We start from the raw sequence: 18,961 nt of genomic DNA on the forward strand, positions 1-18,961 counted from the left end.
AGACATCAATAATTGATCTCGGCCCTCCTTCCTGCTGAGCCCAAGTAACCCAGCCTGATCTACCCTTCAGCAGGCCCTACTAATCGATCAGACTTGGCATTTGAGATTAAATGTATTTGCCACTGGGCCCTCCCAGTTGGCACTAGTGGTTAAGAACCCGTCTCCTAGTACAGGAGACTTCGGAGACGTGGGTTAGATGCCTAGGTGGGGAAGATCCCCTGGATGAGGGTATGGCAACCCACTCAGGATTCTTGCCTGTAGAATCCCATGGACAGAAGAGCCGGGCAGGCTATGGTCCATAGGTTTGCAAAGAGTCGGACACGGCTGGAGCGACTTAGCACGCACACGCTCCTGCTCTTCAGTGTTGGCCTCTGGAAATGCTTGCTCCTTACTTAAGTGGCTCAGCTTTTTTTACATCCGGACTAAACCCAAGCCTGGCCCCATTCTTCAACTGCTTTGATTCTGATTCCCACGCCAACCCAAGAAGCTTGCCATGAAGATAATTTATCTCTGCCCTGGGATTTTTGTTTGTTTGGGGTTTTGGCTACGGGTTCTATGGGTGGCAAACAAGCCCAGAGGGGGCTAGTGCCTTGCCCAAGGGGAACTTGAACCATCTTCCCATTGCTAATCCAGGGCTCTTTCACTCTCTCCAGGGGACCTCTCAGAACCAATTAGGAACTACTGAAAAAGCCAGAAAAACAATGGTAACCTCATTCATCCCGCACCAGTCACATCTGGTTCACTTCTTCCCCGCTAAGCAGTAAACAGTGGAGACAGCGTCCAGGCTGGCCGCGGGCTGGGATCTCAGCTCAGAGGCAAGGCCTCGGCCCAGAGCCGGCGAGAAGTCATTCTCACGCTGATCCCTGGGCTCCAAGAAAGAGATTTTCCCTAATGCAGCTGAGTTCGGTGACCCAACATGGCTGAAAATTGTCCTTTTCCAATGCGATAATCCACACAAACCCAGGGAGGGACTCCAAGATGGAGAAGCTTCCAGCAGCAGCCGGGGGGGTGGGGGGGGGACCTCTGTGGTCCCACCGCTTTCTGTCTTTATTAACATTTGCAGAAAAACTCACAGTGTGCTTTGCTGCAAATGAAAACCAAGCAATTTCATTTTCTCCCCTCAACCAGGCCAGATGGCTCCTTCTCGCTCTTCTCCCCTTGCTCATGCTAGAATTTTTTTTTTTAAGCTCAAAAATACTAAAAGATCCCTCACATCTGCAGATCTGCCTTTCCAGGTCATTTTTAGCCAAAGGTGCCAAAAACTGAGTCCTTGGATTGTCTCAAAACAGCATCTCCCCCCTTGGGAACAGCTGTACCTTCACCTGCAAAGTCTTCACCTTCTATAGAGCTTTGGGGCTCCCGGGGCGGAGGCAGGCACCCAGCATGCCCGTCCACGCCCATATCTGCATCGGAGACTGAAGGCGAGACCCGGAATGCCTGCAGCGCTTGGGAGACGTCCAGCTCAAAGTGTGGGGAATTCCTGCCCTTGCACACACCTCTCCCCAAACTTCTGAGGACTCGTGTTCATGGCAGGACCTGATGGAGTTACTCAGCTTCCCACCAACCTGCACTGCTGTTATCTAGTCTCACATGGAATGAAAAGAAACCAACTCGAGGTTGCTCTCTCTCTCTTGCTCTCTCTCTCTCTCTCTCTCTCTCTCTCTCTCACACACACACACACACACACACCAGAAAGTGACAGGGTCAGAATCTACCCATGATGGCCTGACCCCAGGCCCAAGCTCTGACCGCTGCCCCACAAGGTTCTCATCCCATTACTACTGAACTGGCTGGAATGGACCTTGCCCTAATCCTGTCCCCATCCCAAAGGCACAGTCATCTGCTGCCTTCATCATCGCACTGATTTCCAATGTGGCCCTTGGTGATGCCTTAAGGCCCAGGTTCTTGTGTGTGTGGTAAGTGTCTTCAGGCATGTCTGACTGCTTGTGACCCCATGGATTGTAGTTCTCCAGGCTCCTCTGTCCATGCAATTCTCCAGGCAAGAATACTGGAATGGGTTACCGTGCCCTCCTTCAGGGGGTCTCCCTGATCCAGGGATTGAACCTGCATGTCTTACGTCTCCTGAACTGGCAGACAGGTTCTTTACCACTAGCACCACCTGGGAAGCCCAAGGCCCAGGTTCAGGGCCCAGAAAAACCCACCCAAGTGCACACATGTGTACGCATTGGTGTGACATCAGCTCCTTAATTCTCCTTTGGGGGAATAAATACTACCTCTGTTCACACCATCCTGTTAACTGGCAGGAGAGATAAGACTACAGATGTGAGCAAGGGAGATGACCTGCCGCTCCCCATGGGAGGACACTTAAGAAAAATATTCTCTCAAGAACCTTTAGGTACCAAGGCACAGATAGTCTCAGAAAATCAAGAGCATCAGGAGCCCAGCCAGGACTGGTAAAAAAAAATCTCTGACAAAGGGCAACTTTGTGCAGGAGGGAAGGAGGATGAGGTGGGTGCTGGAGAGGCTGAGTCCCCATCATTCTCCAAGTGAGAGCAGTACCAAGCCTGAGTCATCCACGTAAGCAACAGGGGATCTTCCAGGAGACCAGAAACTCCATGTCCTCAGAGGGAGGGACAGAGGGGACCTGAGACAGGGGAGAGGGGTAGGCAAGAGGGTGCAGCCTGAGTCAGGGACCCAGGAGAGAATTCCTCACAGTGGGTGTGGTTCAGGGGCTTCAAGACCAGTGTTGGACTGGGTGATTATACACCTCTGGATGTAGCCCCCTCCACCTCAAATCTTCAGCAAAAGTCTAGTACAGTCATCCCTCAAGATTGGTTGCAGGGCCTCCATGGATAGCAAAATCCACTGATCATGCATATAAATGGTGTAGCATTTACATACAACCTACACCATCCTTCTGTATCCTGGACATCATCTTATTGCTTATAATACCCGAAGGGAAAAGTGAAAGTATCAGTTGCTCAGGCATGTTCGAGTTTTTGCATTTCCATAGACGCACAGGTTCCTCTGTCCATGGAATTCTTTAGGCAAGAATACTGGAGTGGGTTGCCAGGGAATCTTCCCGACCCAGGGATGGAATCTCAGTGTCCTGCACTATAGGCAGATTCTTTACCATCTGAACCACCAAATGTAAATGCTATGTAAATAGTTGCTCTTTCTCTCTCTCTCTCTCTCAGTTGCTCAGTCCTGTCCGACTCTTTGCCATCCCGTGGAGTAGTCCACTGGGCTCCAAGTTCCATGGAATTTTCCAAGCAAGAATAGTGGAGTGGGTTACCACCTCCTACTCCAGGGGATCTTCCCAACCCAGGGATTGAAACCACGTCTCTTGCATCTTCCGCATTTGCAGGTGGATTCTTTACCGCTGAGCCACTGGGGCAGCCCAGATAGTTGCTGGAGTGTGGCAAATTCACATTTTGCTTGTTGTGGAACTTTCTGAAATTTTTACTTTTGAATATTTTCAATCCACAGTTGGTTGAATCCACGGATGCAAAATCTGCGGATGTGGAGAGCTGACTGGACACGCAGCGGAAGAAAGAAAGAAAGAGTGTCTACACCAGGCAACACCAGGAACCCTTTTCTGCATTCAACAGACCTCCCAGGCAAGGATCCTCTTGCAATGGAAAAGGCTGGGCCTTGCAATGGTTCAGAGAAACCCTTCCAGTTTCTCATACCACTCCAAACAACTGGGTGATGTATGGCATTCCATTATCTTAGCACCTCCAGTTTCCCTTCCATAAAACAAGGATTAAAAATCTCACCCCAATCGGACTGTTGGGCATCAAATGAGATCATATACATGGGTGTCTACTGGAAACATGGAAAATTTCTGCTGTGCTTCTGGGATGGAAAGGGGAGGAAAGAGGACCAGTGTAGAAGGTCACGCCACACGCAGCAGCAGGTGGATCCAGCTTGTACTGTCCCCTTCTTTTCCAGATGAGGAAACTGAGGTTCAGTTAGGATTAAAAACTTGCCAAGGCCAGGTAGCTGGTGAGGATTTGAACTGTCAGGATCTGAAGTGTGGAATTCAGAAGCCGGAACTCTCCCTTACTTATTTTACATCCCCACTCAAATACCACCTGGGTTCTACAGCTGCCTTCGGAACTCTTCCTTCTAGAAAAGCATTTAATTTTAATCCTGTACGTTTCTCCCCAGCAGACATGCACCGAACCTTATTTAAATATATTGTTATCATTATTATTGCTTTGCCTAAAGATTCCTTAACAGAGATCTTTATTTTTCTTTGCCCACAAATACACACACATGCACCTCTCCAACAGGTTTGAATAGAGCTTTGTGAATGGTAGGGCTACTTAGAAACAAAAATTGCCTATTATTTCAATTCAATTACATAGCAACCACTTTTTTTTTTTAAAGACTATATTTATTTGAGCTTATTGTGTGGCGAATCATCAGACATTTTCTTTCTCCAAACTATTTTGAGAAGAGAAAATGATCAAATGAAAGGGAGGAAATGTTAGGCATATCATCCCCGCTATTGAGAATATTGCTGATGGATTTTCCTCTTGCACTTTTAATTTATTTAAACAACACCCCCGCTTCCATCAACAACCACGCCTTGGCTTCCTGAGCGCTTTTCTCCAGGGGATTCGAGGCCTTTCGGTTGTAGTCCCTGATGGAGACACTGAGGGGCGGTTCTGGAGTCAGAGGACACGTGGAGGAGGAGCAGTCGCGCTCCCCAGGCTGTGGGTGTGATGTCAGAGGTCCGCAGCAGACTCGAGCGCTGGTTGCAGCCCAAACAGGGTTAGGTCTAGGTTCTGACTATCTGGACTCCCAGTCCAGCGCTCGCCCCACCTCTTCAGTTGGGGACAACGGTAAGGACGGCAATTCAGGTGTTGGATCTAGTCCAGCCCTCTTGGTGCGTGCATGTTAAGTCGCTTCAGTCATGTCTGACTCCGCGACCCCATGGCTCCTCTGTCCGTGGTGATTCTCCAGGCAAGAATACTGGAGTGGGTTGCCATGCGTCCTCAGTCCTCTTGGTGCCCCCACCCAATTCCCAGGCTTTCGTGAGCCCATCCCAGGTTCTGACCCTGGCCCCCGTAGTCCCCATTTGGTCTCTGGGATCAGAAGAGGGAAGGGCCCCTCCCCCGGGGAGAGCCACCACCTGTGGCCCCCACTCTAACCCCTCCGCAGCCCCTGCAACCTGACCTCTATCTCCTCAGCCTCACAGAACCAGCAGCAGCAGCCTCAGAGGTCGCTCTGTTTGCCTTGGCTCCGCAGCCTGCTTCCCCAGCAAGAAGCCGCTGGAAAGGAAAATAAAACAACAACAAAAAGCCTTTTGATCTGCCAGCGGACGTCCTCGTCCAACCCTGGGGGAAGGTGGAAACCACTCTCTGGAGTGACCTGCTAACCCCTCTCTCACAAATGCTCTCCAAAGGGCCCCAGGGTCTTTCAGAGACCCCACCAGGGCAGGCTCCCGGCCCCATGAGATGAAAGGGTCAAAATGACATCTGTAGGGACTAAGTGGGGATGGGCAGGGGCCAGGAAGAGGCCAGAGAGGATCCAGGAACCATGGAATGAGAAGATGGCCACTGACCCAGGCTGGCCACTCCACAGGAGGAGGTCACCACAGACTGTCTGCATGGAGGAGCAGCGAGAAAGAGGTGTGTCCCAGAAAAGCAATTCAGTTCAGCAGGAGGGAATCCAGCAAAGGCATCACGCTGTCCACACAGGCGTATCCAGGCACCCATCCCAAGGAAACGCGGCAAGTCACTGACATGGGAGCCGTGCCTCTTCCCTACCCCGCAGTCCACTCTGGAGGCTCCTACCCTTGCCTGGAAAATGCCATGGGTGGAGGAGCCTGGTGGGCTACAGTCCATGGGGCCGCAGAGTTGGACACGACTGAACGACTTCACTTCACTATACTGTATATAGGACATATATACACACAGTTGGGTACCTAGGCTAACTGTTAGACTTACAAACTGGACTTACGAACGTGTTCTTGGAAATGGAACTCCTTCATACATAAGGGACCTACTGTATATAGGAATAACGGGCACCATATACACAGCTGGGCTCATTTACTGGGCAAACAATTCAGCAGGATTGGGGGTTGCTCACAACAGGTCTGGGTAAGGAGATGGGCTTAAAACTCGGTTTCCAATGAATCTGCTTTTGTCCTATTTCTATACTCTCTTACTGTGTTTATTCTGATTATTTTTTCTCTGGTCTTTTACCAATAAAAAGTGATTCATTTCAAAGAGCTTCTGAAAAGTAAAAAAAAAAAAAGAAAAGAAAAGAAAAAGAACTATGCTGCTGCTGCTGCTGCTGAGTCGCTTCAGTCGTGTCCGACTCTTTGCGACCCCATAGACGGCAGCCCACCAGGCTCCCCCGTCCCTGGGATTCTCCAGGCAAGAACACTGGAGTGGGTTGCCATTTCGTTCTCCAATGCATGAAAGTGAAGAGCGAAAGTGAAGTCACTCATCGTGTCCGACCCTCAGCGACCCCACGGACTGCAGCCTTCCAGGCTCCTCTGTCCATGGGATTTTCCAGGCAAGAGTACTGGAGTGGGGTGCTATTGCCTTCTCCGAACTATAGAGAGCGAGGAAAAACCCAGAATCAATGATCCCCCTGACTTCCTAGGACCCTCCCACTTCCTTCTCACCTCCCTCTCAGCCCACCTGCAGTACCATGGGCCCCAGTTCCCTTAGAGGTTTGGCAGCTGCTGTCAAAACAAAGGAATTAAGGAACAGAGGGGAGCAAAGGGCCAGGGTGAGAGGCCTCTCAGACCCCTGGATCCTGATTTCCTCCCACTCTGGCTGATAAGACACGAACTGGCTCCAAAAGAGAAGACCTCGGTGTCCCACAGAGGAGCAGAGCCAGGGAACAGACCATGTACTGCTGTAATTAAAACGAGGCTTTTAGGGTGGGTCGTAATCCAGTCCAACTAATGCCCTTATAAAAAGAGATTTGGACCCCCAGGGGACACCAGATTGGATCCCCAGGAGACACCAGAGGTACATGAGCACAGAGGATCCAGGGAGAAGACAGCCTGCTGCAAGCCTAGGAGAGAGACGTCAGAAGAAACTGAATCTGCCAACACCTTGACCATGAACTTCTATCCTTCTACCTAAAACTGCGAAAAAATAAATTAGATAGCAATTAACTTACTTAGTGTTCACAACAACCCAATAAATAAGGTATTATTTTTAGTCCCATTTTATGGACAAGAAAGTAACGAACAGAGAGGTTGAGTAACTTGCCCAGCCCTGCAGAGCTGGTGAGTGGCAGAGTTGGGACTGTAAACCACCCCTTTGGATGAGATAGGGCTCGTAAGTGCCTGGCACACTGAAACTGATCAATACACACTAGCTACACTCATTACCCGAAACCACCTGAAAAAGACCAGTCTGCAAAGGGTAAGAATGGAGGAAGGCATTTTGTGGGCACCTGCCAGGTGCCTGGAATCCAGGCATGGGCCAAGGCTGACAGGGTGCCTGCCCTCCAGGGGTTACACTAGAATGGGGAGATGGAAGTTAAATAATTACACACACACAAGTCAACAATCACCCAGTTTTGACCAACTTCCTGTTAAGAAGAGGATAGTGGAGCCATCGGGGCTTCCCCGGTAGCCCAGCTGGTGAAGAATCCACCTGCAATGCAGGAGACCCTGGTTCGATCCCTGGGTCAGGAATATCCCCTGGAGAAGGGATAGGCTACCCACCCCAGTATTCATGGGCTTCCCTGGTGGCTCAGATGGTAAATAATCTGCCTGCAGTGAGGAATACCTGGGTTCAATCCCTAGGTTGGGAAGATTCCCTGGAGGAAGCATGGCAACCCACTCCAGTATACTTGCCTAGAGAATTCCCCAGGACAGAGGAGCCTGCTGGGCTATATAGTCCATGGGGTCGTAAAGAATTGAACACAACTGAGGGACTAAAGCAGGTAAGGGCAAGAGAAGGAAGCCAGGTGGTTGTAGGCTGGAGCAGAGGGTGGTAGGCTTGGGTGGCAGAAGGGGCAAAAGTTGCCAGAAAGTCTTAGAAACGCAACTGAGGTGCTCGCTTCGGCAGCACATACGCTAAAATAAACGCAAGTGAGAATCTATGGAAAGGGTTTCCAAAAGAGTTCAACACGGCTAGCACGATCACATTACACAACAGATGTTTCCTCTAACAAAGCAAGCAGGTTGAACGTCAGTAAATTGAATTTTATTTTTAAGGCGATAGGGAAGAATGAGAATCTGAGAGTTAACGGTCTATAAATGGGATGAGGAGCCTCTGATCCAGCTGGCATCTCATAGATCCGGCCACCTCGAGTGAGGCACCCCTGCTAGGTAACAATACTGGAGGAGGACTGGCCGTCCGTGTGGCAGCGTGTGGGCCAGTGTCTCTGCTGGGGGTGGCCGTCTGCTCCCTCATGGGTCTCGGGGCACTGGAAGCTTGTGAGCATGGCTCTCCCCAGCGGCCACCACACAGCCTGCTTCCTGGCACCCGCAACCTTCCAGGCTCCTCTTCCCCAGCTCCTCCTCATCCCTCAAGCTTTAACTTGTACTTACTTCCATGGGGAGGCCTTTGCTGCCCAAGCCCCCAGATGTATCTGTCTTTCATGAGTTTTTCCTGGCACCCCTGCCACCCGCCTGGGTTTGTCCCCATACTATCCTCAGTGCCCCCACCTAAGGGGGTTACCGGTAGAGGCCTCGGTGCACAGCAAAGAAAGATGAGATCCCAAACAGCTCTAAGAATTTCAGTCATTCATTCATTCAGCATGTATGAACACCTATGAACATCCATCTATTCTGTCCCCGGCACTGAGTTACACACGCTGTGGGCACCATGAAGAATGAGACAGACAAGTCTCTGCCCTCATCCCACTGAGGAAAACACATCATAAATAAAGTAATTAGAATAATTCCAACATTCATTGAACACTTTTGAGGTGCCACGCTCAATCCTACAAGATACATTTATGCATTTTAATCTTATTTTATCTTCATAAAAGATAAAATGATGATCATTTCACAAAACATACAAAAATTGGGTAATTATGTTGTACATCTGAAACTAATATAATGGTTTATGTCAATTAGACCTCAATTTAAACAAAAAAATCCTTATGGTGGTACAGAGAACTTAAGTATTTGGTTAAAGGCCACTGAAAGTCATGGACTGTGGCTGAACTGGGACTTGAGCCAGGGCCCTTACGCTCAGAACGCCTAACCCTGCGTGGCATGTTGCCTCTTCTGCTTTCAATGCATAGGATAGAGCTGTGTATCTGAACTTCGGCCTCCGCAGCTGAGCCTCCAAACCCTCCAGGGTCCCTGTGGGATGGGCTCGGGGGCTGGGAGCCTCAGCTAGTCCGTCCTAGGCCCCCTTCTCATGCAGAGAAGTTGGGACACCACCCCCAGGGGAGAAGAACCCAACTTGCCAACATCATAGTGATCTCTGGTGCTGAAGGTGAACCTAGGATAAACAGCAAGGATAATTCATCAGGACCAGACATTCTTAGCCTGAGAGGAGATAGAGACAACAGGCACCCCACCCCCCAGAAAGACAAACCAAAAAAAAAAAAAAAAAAAGTAAAGGGTGCCTTTCTTGCAGTCCTTTCAAATCATTCTTTGTAGAAAACATCCTTTCTGCAATTAGTTGCAATCCACAGGCATTGATGCTTCTTAAGCCCATATTGAACACCTAACACCCTTCCAAGCCTATTGTGTGCTGTGTGCTAAGTTGCTTCAGTCGCCTCCAACTCTTTGTGACCCCATGAACTGTAGCCCACCAGGCTCCTCTGTCCATGGGATTCTCCAAGCAAGAATACTGGAGTGGGTTGCCATTTCCTTGTCTAGGGGATCTTCCCGACCCAGGGATTGAGACCATGTCTGTTACATCTCCTGAACTGGCAGGCAGGGTCTTTACCAATAGCGCCACCTGGGAAGCCCCTCCAAGATTGTTGGGAGGGAACAAATATGGAAAGCAGCATCTGACAAATGTCAGCAGTGGAAAGAGTGTGTCTGATGCAGACACTGACTCTTCCGATGCTTTTAACTAGGCAAAGTGGGTGCAAATCCTCACTTTATTGATAAAGAGACTGAAATGTACAGAGATTACCCGTTACTAATTGTATAGTTGAATGACCTTGAGTGATAACATACCCACCTGTTATGGAGTGAACTGTGTGCCCCCCAAAGCTGTGTTGCCATCCTAACCCGCTGGTCCGTGACCTTAGTTGAAAACAGGGTCTTTGCCGATGTCATCAAGTTCAGATGAGGTCCTTAGGCTCTAATCCAATGTGACTGGAGCCCTCATAAGAAGAGGAAGGACAGACCCAGGGAGAACATCTTGTGACGACAGAAGAGGAGACTGGAGCGACACGTCTACAAACCAAGGACGAGCAAGAGCCGCCAACAGCCCAGGAGCAAGGGACCCTCCCCCGGAGCCCTGCTGACACCGACTCTCCCCTGGAGCAAGGGATCTCCCCTGGAGCCCTGCTGACACCGACCCTGCCCTGAAGCCCTGCTGACACCTTGACGTTGGCCTTCCAGCCCCCAGAACTGGGAGAGCATGAATGTCTGTGGTCTGAAGCTCCCAGTTTAGGGTATTTATCACTGCAGCCCTGGGAAACCAATACAGCCTCGTCGGGCTCTTAAAGCTGGTCCAAAGCTCTGCCCCAGGGTTTAGTGGGGAGGGGCTGCAGCAGCTGACCTCTGGGGGCAGGAGTGAATGAGATGTGTTTTAGGGACCTCACAGTGCCTGACTCATAACCTAACTGGCTTGCTCCCCACCCCACACCCCACTGCTTCTCAGAGAAGCTGTGAGCATCTTGGTGGCAGCCGCAGTGGAAAGCCAGTCTCTCTGTGCCCCCAGAACAATTGTCTCCTCTACTCAGGGGTACACAGGCCACCTCTGAATCCTGTCTTGAGGAGCCAAACCTTCCCAAAGACCCTTCCACCCCAGTGTCCAGTCCACCAGCTATTCCTGGGATGTCTTTTGCAAGGGAGGGGACAGTAAATCCCCATTATCCTAGGGGTGTTTATATTTTGGCTAGAGGAGCCCATCATCACCCTGGGAGCTAAAAGTGCAGACAAAGTGAGTACCCTGGGCTCGCCCTGGGGAGGGAGCCCTGTGTGCCAGGAACCAGGTGGTGGCGGGCTACCGCACCCCCAGGAGGCTGAGGCACTCTTGGCCAGCGAGAACGCGGCAATCTGTCCCAACCGGAGAGGCAGCACCAAGGAAGGGGGCCTCTCTCAGCAGTACCCCCAGGCCCTGCGCCCACAGTGGTAATTAGACATGAAAAGATGGGCCTAAATCCAAGGGCTGGGGCTCCAAATTCTTCTCCCATTTCAAATGGAAGCTGTATTAGTTCAACACAAGAGCCCAGCCCGAGGCCACCCAGGATGGGAGCCCAGAGTCTCTCCATTCAAGAGACGGGAGTGAAAGATGGGTGTGTTGGGGGGTGGGGGGGACATTGGGGAGGGGTGAGCACTTGGAGCCTCGCCTCAGATGCTGGCCCCTGGCCAGAGGCTTCGCTCCCTTCTAACTTAAGTGGGTGAGAAGCAATGCGCAAACATCCTGACACCTACTAAGTGCCAGGCGCTTAATTAGCTTTATAGCTTTCTACATTCTTTCCATTTTACAGAGAAGAAAACTGAGCCTTAGAAAGATGCACTCATGCTAAAGCAGAGGAGTCAGGATTCGAATCTAAGTTTGACCATCTTACTGTTCTCAGAAAAACAGGGCTGGGAAGCCTCATTAGACTCCCTCTCTTTACTTGCTCAGTCCCACAAGGAGTGAAAGGGGAAGCAGGAGGCTGCAGAGATGGGACAGGAAGCCCAGGTAACTTTCTGTGTCATTCGGGGGGCACCCCAAAGCTTGAATGCACAGCAGTTCCCAAAGCAGTGTATGCAGGGCCCAAATGCCTAAGGCTTTCACTGTGAGTGTTTACAACCAAGCCTTCTCAAGCCCCAGCGCTACTGCCTCAGCTTCCAGATAGTTCCTGCAGTCTCCCCCAGCCTCCTCTCCCCCTGCCCCTGCACACACAGAAGATGAACACAGAGCTCTTCCCCATTAGGGAGTGGGAAGAGGAAACAAGAAGAAGTAGGTTCTGGAGGGTCTTGGAAGAAGTCCTCAGAGTAGCAAATTTCAGCAGGGCAAAGGAGGCCATGGGTGCTCTGGGGCTGAGGTCAAGGGCCTGGCTCCGCGCCCGTGCTGTGTGTTCACGGGCCAGTCCCTGGGCCTATCTGAGCCCTGCCTCTCTGCCGTGTATTATGGGCACTACATCATCTGCCCAGAGATCGTTTCCAGGTACACGTCTGGAACACTTCGTTTCCAGGTCTGTAATCTCCTAAGAGCAAGGCACTGCTGCTGCCAAGTCGCTTCAGTAGTGTCCGACTCTGTGCGACCCCATAGACGGCAGCCCACCAGGCTCCCCCATCCCTGGGATTCTCCAGGCAAGAACACTGGAGTGGGTTGCCATTTCCTTCTCCAGTGCATGAAAGCAAAGAGTGAAAGTTAAGTCACTCGGTAGTGTCCGAATCTTAGCGACCCCATGGACTGCAGCCCACCAGGCTCCTCCGTCCATGGGAGTTTCCAGGCAAGAGTACTGGAGTGGGTCGCCGGTGCCTTCTCCGAGAGCAATGCACATCAAGGATCAGTAAGGAAAGGAAGCGTCCATGTTTTAAGGACTGACTATGTGCCAGGTCTATGCTAGAAGCTTCAAATGCATCATCTCAGTGAATCCTCAAAGTATTCTATCCAGGAAATAGAAACGCAAGGAGTTAGTGCCTGGTAAATAGCAGCCTCCCTTGCAGCTGGTTTGGGGCCAGGTGACAGTTTTGCCTGGTGCACCAGAGCTGAGGTGACTGTGTCTCCTCCAGCTGAGGCCGTGGAGTCTTCCCGGGCCTCTTCCTTCTCCATCACTCTCCTCTCCTCCTGCAGTAACTGCGGATGCCGCATCACCCAGGATGTGCAGCTACAACGACAGTGTAGCCACCATCCGCCTGGGTCCCTAAGAGACCGTGTGGAGCAGAGATCCATGCTAGACGAGTAGCATGAGTGAGAATTGCTCCCACGGGTTACGCCACTGAGAGTTTGGAGTCATCTGCTGTGGTTGCTGGTGTTACTTCACTTGGTAGTGGAAACCAAGGCCACATAGCCCGTAAACGGCAGGCAGAAGAAGCAAGTTCACGTCGGTGACTCCAACACGCATCCTCTGTCAGCTACAGCTTTCTGCGGCTGAATGAGATCATCCCCTTCCTATAAGCAGCCTTGTCCCAAAAAACTCCTACCTCTCAGCGTCCCCAGGATGGCTGAGTAATCAACACAGGGTGAAAAAAGAGCATCTCATAAAGCACTCTGAGCCTGGAAGATGAGCAAAAGCAGGGAGAAAGGGGCCTGATTATATCTCAGGGAAATCTTTCCTGGGCTTTGGGGCTCCACAGGCGGTTTTGATGGGAGAGAAACATCACAGAATGGTTTCAAGCACAAAAGGGAGAAACAGATCGACCTAGGATCTAATTCCAGCCCCCCCCTCAACAACTTACTGACTTGCTTTTTCTGAGCCCTACATTCTAATCTGTGAAATGGGTGCAATATCTGGACCAGCTTTCAGGGTTGGCGGTGAGATGAAGCATTGTCCAGGTCCTGGCCAACAGTAAGCACTCCCCAAACATCTGCCATCTGATCATCGCTGGAATGGCTCAGAGAACAGCCTCTGCTGGAGGGAGATGAGGCCGCAGTGCCGCTAGAGGCTGCCCCGCCAGGATGGCTGACATAGCCCAGACCACGGGTCTGGCCCGGCCCACGTCCCTGCAACAGACCGAGGGGCAGAACGCTGAGAGGGAAACAGGGCCAGCCAGACATAGTGCAATGCAGCTAAGGAGCCAGATTATTTATTTTAAAGTCGAAAGTGTCTTCTAGGAGGATGGCCTTTTATTTGGGTGAATCTGGGAGTTGTTTATCAGCTTAAACTCATTATCTGCACATATGGTCTTCGTACTATGGTTAAGGGTGGGAGACAAAGGATGGGCATCTACTAGCTGATGAAATATCATCCCTCAAGTGCCAGAAAGAAGGATATTTTCAGTGACGTCACATTGGGCTTCCTGCCACAAGGATGGGGCTATCATGAGAACATGCACAAGATTTTAACTCAGGAGTCCCTCCAGTGAGGCAGGGAAAGGAAGGAAAAGAAAACAAGCAACAAAAATATTCACCCTAGTCTTCCATCTCAAAAGTAGACACACACACACACACACACGTATACCATGCCCCAAAATATAAGAGCTGGAAAGGATCAACGTTGATCCCCGCCCCCCATTTCACAATAACAGTAATAGCAGAAGTAATAATAATGACGGTGATGATACTGGAGGTTTGTTGAGCATTTACTACCTGCCTGGCACCGTGCTGTTTCACATGTTTTATCCTGTTGACATTTCACAACAATCTGAGGGAGTATTATTAGTCCCATTTTACAGATCAGGAAACTGAGGCACCAGAGGTTGAATGGCCTCAGGTCACACAGCTAATAAGTAGAAGAAAGCTGACATTCAAACCTAAGCAGCCTAACTACCTCACCATGCTGCATCTAGAAAGATGGGGAAACTGAGGCTCAGAGAGGGGTAGTGACTCATTCAAGGTCCCACAGCTCCAGCTGTAACAGAATTGGGGCTAGACCACAGGTCTCCTTACTTCTGATTCAGCTGGTCCAGTGCCCTTTCCACTGCATCCTGTTGCCAATCAGTAAGTACACACACACATACGACTAGTGCACGTGATTTTGCTCATCTCCAAGTGGTTTAATTACTAATTAAACCAGTAGTCTTGGGTACCAACAAGGGGCAAGGGCTGGACCTTAAGATAACAAGTGCCGAGATGAAAGATCTGCTTTGCCAGCTGCAAACACTGGGGCTCATGTCTCTCTCCCTCTCTTCTTAATCAGCGTTTCATTATCTGCACACTCTATCCCCCAACCACCCAGGGCAGAGCGCTGATGCGGGTCCAAGGTGGCAGCCCGTGCAGCAGGAGGAGCCCGGGCTGGTGGGTTACTTAACAGCATCAGATTGTGAAAATACCCATCAACCCATCATCTGCTCTGGGGGACCAAAGTGCTGGCTTCCAAAGGGCCCCCTCCCTTTGCTGTGTCCCAGCTGAGCATGAACAAATGTTCCTGGTTTTCCTTCTCAATGGCTGATGAAATAGACCAGGAAAGCAGCCCTCTGGAAAGAGGGGTCCCTAACAGGGGCCACCATTTGCTCTTCCCAGGAAAACGGAGACAGTGAAAGCTGGACAGACATCCAGAGAAAGGTAGTGTACAAGCTTGCAGGCAGAAATGTGGAGCCCAGCAGGAACTGGTCACCAACACCACCCTCTCTGTCCCCAAGCCACAGTCTGATGGCTGACAGGCTCCTGGTTCACGTTGCTTTGCAGGGGCAGAGCAGAGCAAGACATGGCCAGAAGAGGTGCCCCTCACTGGACGGAAGACAGACGGTTGCCTAGCACCCTGAAATGTCAGTTGCAAAGGCCCCCCTCGGAATCTCCTGGGCCGACACCCTCATCTTACAGGTTTACCCTGTGCTCTATCTCCATTCTGCCTCCTCCAACCCCAGCCCGGCCCCAGACCATTAAAAATTCATTCCGTAATTCAGGGAGCTTTTTCCCGGCTGACGAGGCAGTTTTGAAAGGAGGCGGGGGGCAGTTTTTGCTGGACCAACCCAAGATGTCCTAATTCCTATTCCAGATGAACTGATGCCTCTAAAAAGTGGTCTGGAACTTTCGTCCATATACTGCCATTTCAGCCTTGGGCTGGGTAAAGACACCCCAGAGGTCTGCCATCTGAATGCATCTGGGGCCTGTTGGACCAGGAGACCTGAAATTCTACTGGATCAGAGATCTTAGGGTTTCCCAGGGAGCACGCTGAGCCCACACATGGTACTCAAACATGGATGTCCGCTGCCTCAGAGTCTCAGTCCCCTCCTCTTTCCGGGGCAGGTTGGGTGTGAAGGGGGTGGGCAGGGAAGACAGGTAGAACGCAGACCTGCCAGCCCTCTGGGGGCCCCCTGCTCACTCCCAGGTTCCAAGGAGGGCTATTCTGGGCAGGCTTCCCTCCACCGAAAAACGAGTCAAAAACCAAAACTGAACACAAACAAAACAACTCCTTTTGTTTTCTGGCCCCGTGGAATGTCTTGAAGACAAACCCAGAGACAGCAGGCCTCTCCACCCTTTCCTCTGTCTCCTCCCTTCATGTCCTCTTCTATTCAAAATAAAAACCATGCTGCTCTTTCTTCAGGGCAACTCTGTCCTACAGCAATTTGAGAGCATCCAATTAAAAAAAACACACACACACACATTTGCTACACCGAAAGCAAGAACCTCAGCTCTCTTTCAAGGACCACCCTGTTTTCATCACCTTTGCAAGGGACTCTGGGGACATGAGAGGAAGGAGGAGGGGGGCTGGGGGTGGGTGGGTGGAGGGCTGCCCCATGAGCCACTGTTTGGAGCCGAGAGAAAGATGAAAACTTGCACGGGCCGCTACGAGGCCACTGCGCATTCTTAGGTTTGCTCAGTTGTACTCACTCGGGGCGCTGGGAGGAGGGAGAGAATTAGAGAAAGATGAGACCACAGTCCCTTTAGTGTCCCTTCAATGTCGAACAGCCCCACCCGTGACAAAGAGGATGCTCTTCATAGAAGCCAGCAGTTTTCTCCTTTCCAAGGCCTTAGCACAGACTCACAGGTTCAACACACAGGGGCCCTAAATTTAGTCCCACAGTGGGACACACAGCAGGTTTCCACCAATAATTGTGAAATGAGCTGATGAATGTGGCCTGTGGACTCCAGACCCCAAGAGGAGGGGCTCTTGTTTGAGAAATTTACCACTGGACTGCTAAAGTCTTTTAGGCGCCCCCATCAACCCCACCCTGTGCCCAGAGAAAGGATCCACCCCAAGACTCTCAACCCACCCACACAAGAAAAGGCTCTGGCCAGATCCCTGGAACAGAGGTACAACTTTCACAAAAAGGGTGCATTCAGCCAGTTAGGTTTCAGGCTTCATAGAAACCTCAGAAAGTTAATTCTCCCATCCAATCATTTCACACCGATCTGCTGTTAATGTAAAGTTCCCCTCCTTTTTGTTTTTCTGGGGGTAAAATTTTTTTTATTCACCCAGACATCCTGCCAGGTCGCCCAAGAAAAACCAGCTTTTGAAAGCCAAGCTTTCCTATGCACAGTTATAACTGAGGGCACCCCAGCTTCACACTCCGACCCTCTCCCCCTTTCCGCCGGGGTGCGGTGCTCCTCAGGGGGGGTCCCTCGTGTGTTGAGGAGTGGTCTGTGGTTGCGGTCTGTCGCTCCTGGATTTCCGTGCGTTTGTCTCGCTGAAACCAGAACTCGCCTTTCTAGGGGTGAAAGGGCCAGAGAGGGGCGCCCCCTGGCGGGAGCCAACTCCCCTCAATACGGCCGGGACGCCAAGCCGGCGCGAACCCACCCGTGCCCGCCAACCCTCCAAGCGTTCTTCCGCTGCGCCCCTAAATCTGGATGTGCTCGAGTTTCGGATCCACCGAGCACCTCGGAGTCTCGGCTTCCCCAAACCGCACACACCGCGTTCGGAATAAAGGGGGAACCACCCCCCTCCCCGAAGGAAAGCGTGGCGCCCCCGCCCCGGCCCGCTCCCAGGGACCCCGAAGGCGGCCGGCCCTCAGTGGCCCCGCTGGGCCGGGCTATCCCCACAGCCCTGATCCTAGCTCCTAATCCCTAGTCCCTACCTGCGCCCCCTCCCCATCCCCTCACAGAGCGGCGTGGCGCGCACCCCCTCCCCTCCGGACTCAGCCCTCGCCGAGCCCCCAGACCTCGTAACCACACCTGCCCCCCTCCCCGCGCCGTTCTGCAGGCGCCCCCCACTCACCCGGCCCGGAGCGCGGGGCCGTGGTGCACCTGTCCCCGGGGGACGCCGCCGGCCCTCGGCGGGTTCGGAGCGCGGATGCAGGCGAGCACGTCTTCCCCGCCCCTTCCCCAGCCTATAGCCGAAGTAGAACTCGGTTCCCGGGCTTCCCCAGGACCATCCTGGGAGGGCCCCCCCATTCCACCCTCCACCCCCACCACGCCGGGGTGGGGGTGGGGGGCGCGCGTGGGTCCCCAAGTCCCCTGGGGGGCGCGGCGGCGGGGCGCGCGGAGGGCACAGAGGTGCGGGGCCCCTACCTTCCAGCCGCAGCGGCCGGACCCCGTGCCAACTCGCGTCGGCGGCCGCGGGGGAAACTTTCCCCCGGGCGGAGAGGCGCGCTCGCAACTTGCTTGGCGCCCGCTGCCTTCCCGGCGGTGGCGGCGGCGGCAGCGCGTCCAGGGACAGACTGGCGCGAGGCGGCCGCGGCGGCCGCGGCGCTCGCTCGGGGCTCGGGGCTCGGGGCTCGGGGCTCGGGCGGCCTCGCGCGGCTCCGCGGTGGATCGCTCGGCGCTGCGTCCGCCCCGCAGCCTGGAGCCCCGGAGTCGCCGGCGGCAGCTGCAGCCGCCCGCCCGCCCGCTGGCCCCACCTCCCCGCCGCCGCTCCGTCCCTCCCTCGCTCTCGCCCGCGCGCCCTCCCCTCCCCGAACCTCCTCCCCTTCAGTCTCCAGCCGCCGCCGCCGCCGCAGCCGCCGCCACCGCCGCCGCGAAGGCACGTCTCCGCCGGCGGCCCGGCCCCCCTCGCTCCCTCCCGGCCTCGGTCCCTGCCTTCTGGACGGCATCCCGGCCTCGCCCCGGGGGCCCCTGGGGCCTCTCCCTGCTCTTCTCCCCTTCCTTCCCTCTTGCCCGCCTCCCCGCCCTTGGTTCGTCTGAATTCAGGAGATCCGCTGGGAGTGTGGAGAGAGGGGTACCCTAGTCAGGGGATGTGTTCCAGGGAAACGTCCACGCTGCCCCCTCCACGTCCCTGACCGGACCTCAGGGCTGGGGGTGGGCTGATCCTTCGTGGGGACCTCGCTCGTCGGCTTCCCGCTGCCCTGGAAGGACCTGTTGAAAGCCAGGGGGATTCACTGTCCCTGGGCTGCTTTGGACTACTG

The 18,961-nt window shown here is 52.9% G+C and overlaps 1 protein-coding gene across 4 annotated transcripts in view; it reads right to left on the bottom strand.

Moving 5' to 3' along the window:
* TSPAN18 (tetraspanin 18) overlaps positions 1–18,424 on the bottom strand; it is a 203,068-nt gene extending 184,644 nt beyond the window's left edge. For all 4 annotated transcript variants that reach the window (XM_018059207.1, XM_018059205.1, XM_018059206.1 and 1 more), the window contains exon 1: positions 18,129–18,424. The gene's annotated coding sequence lies outside the window, so the exon portion shown is untranslated. The remainder of the gene's footprint in view (positions 1–18,128) is intronic.

This window comes from Capra hircus, chromosome 15, assembly GCF_001704415.2.
Source record: "Capra hircus breed San Clemente chromosome 15, ASM170441v1, whole genome shotgun sequence".
NCBI lineage: Eukaryota > Metazoa > Chordata > Mammalia > Artiodactyla > Bovidae > Capra > Capra hircus.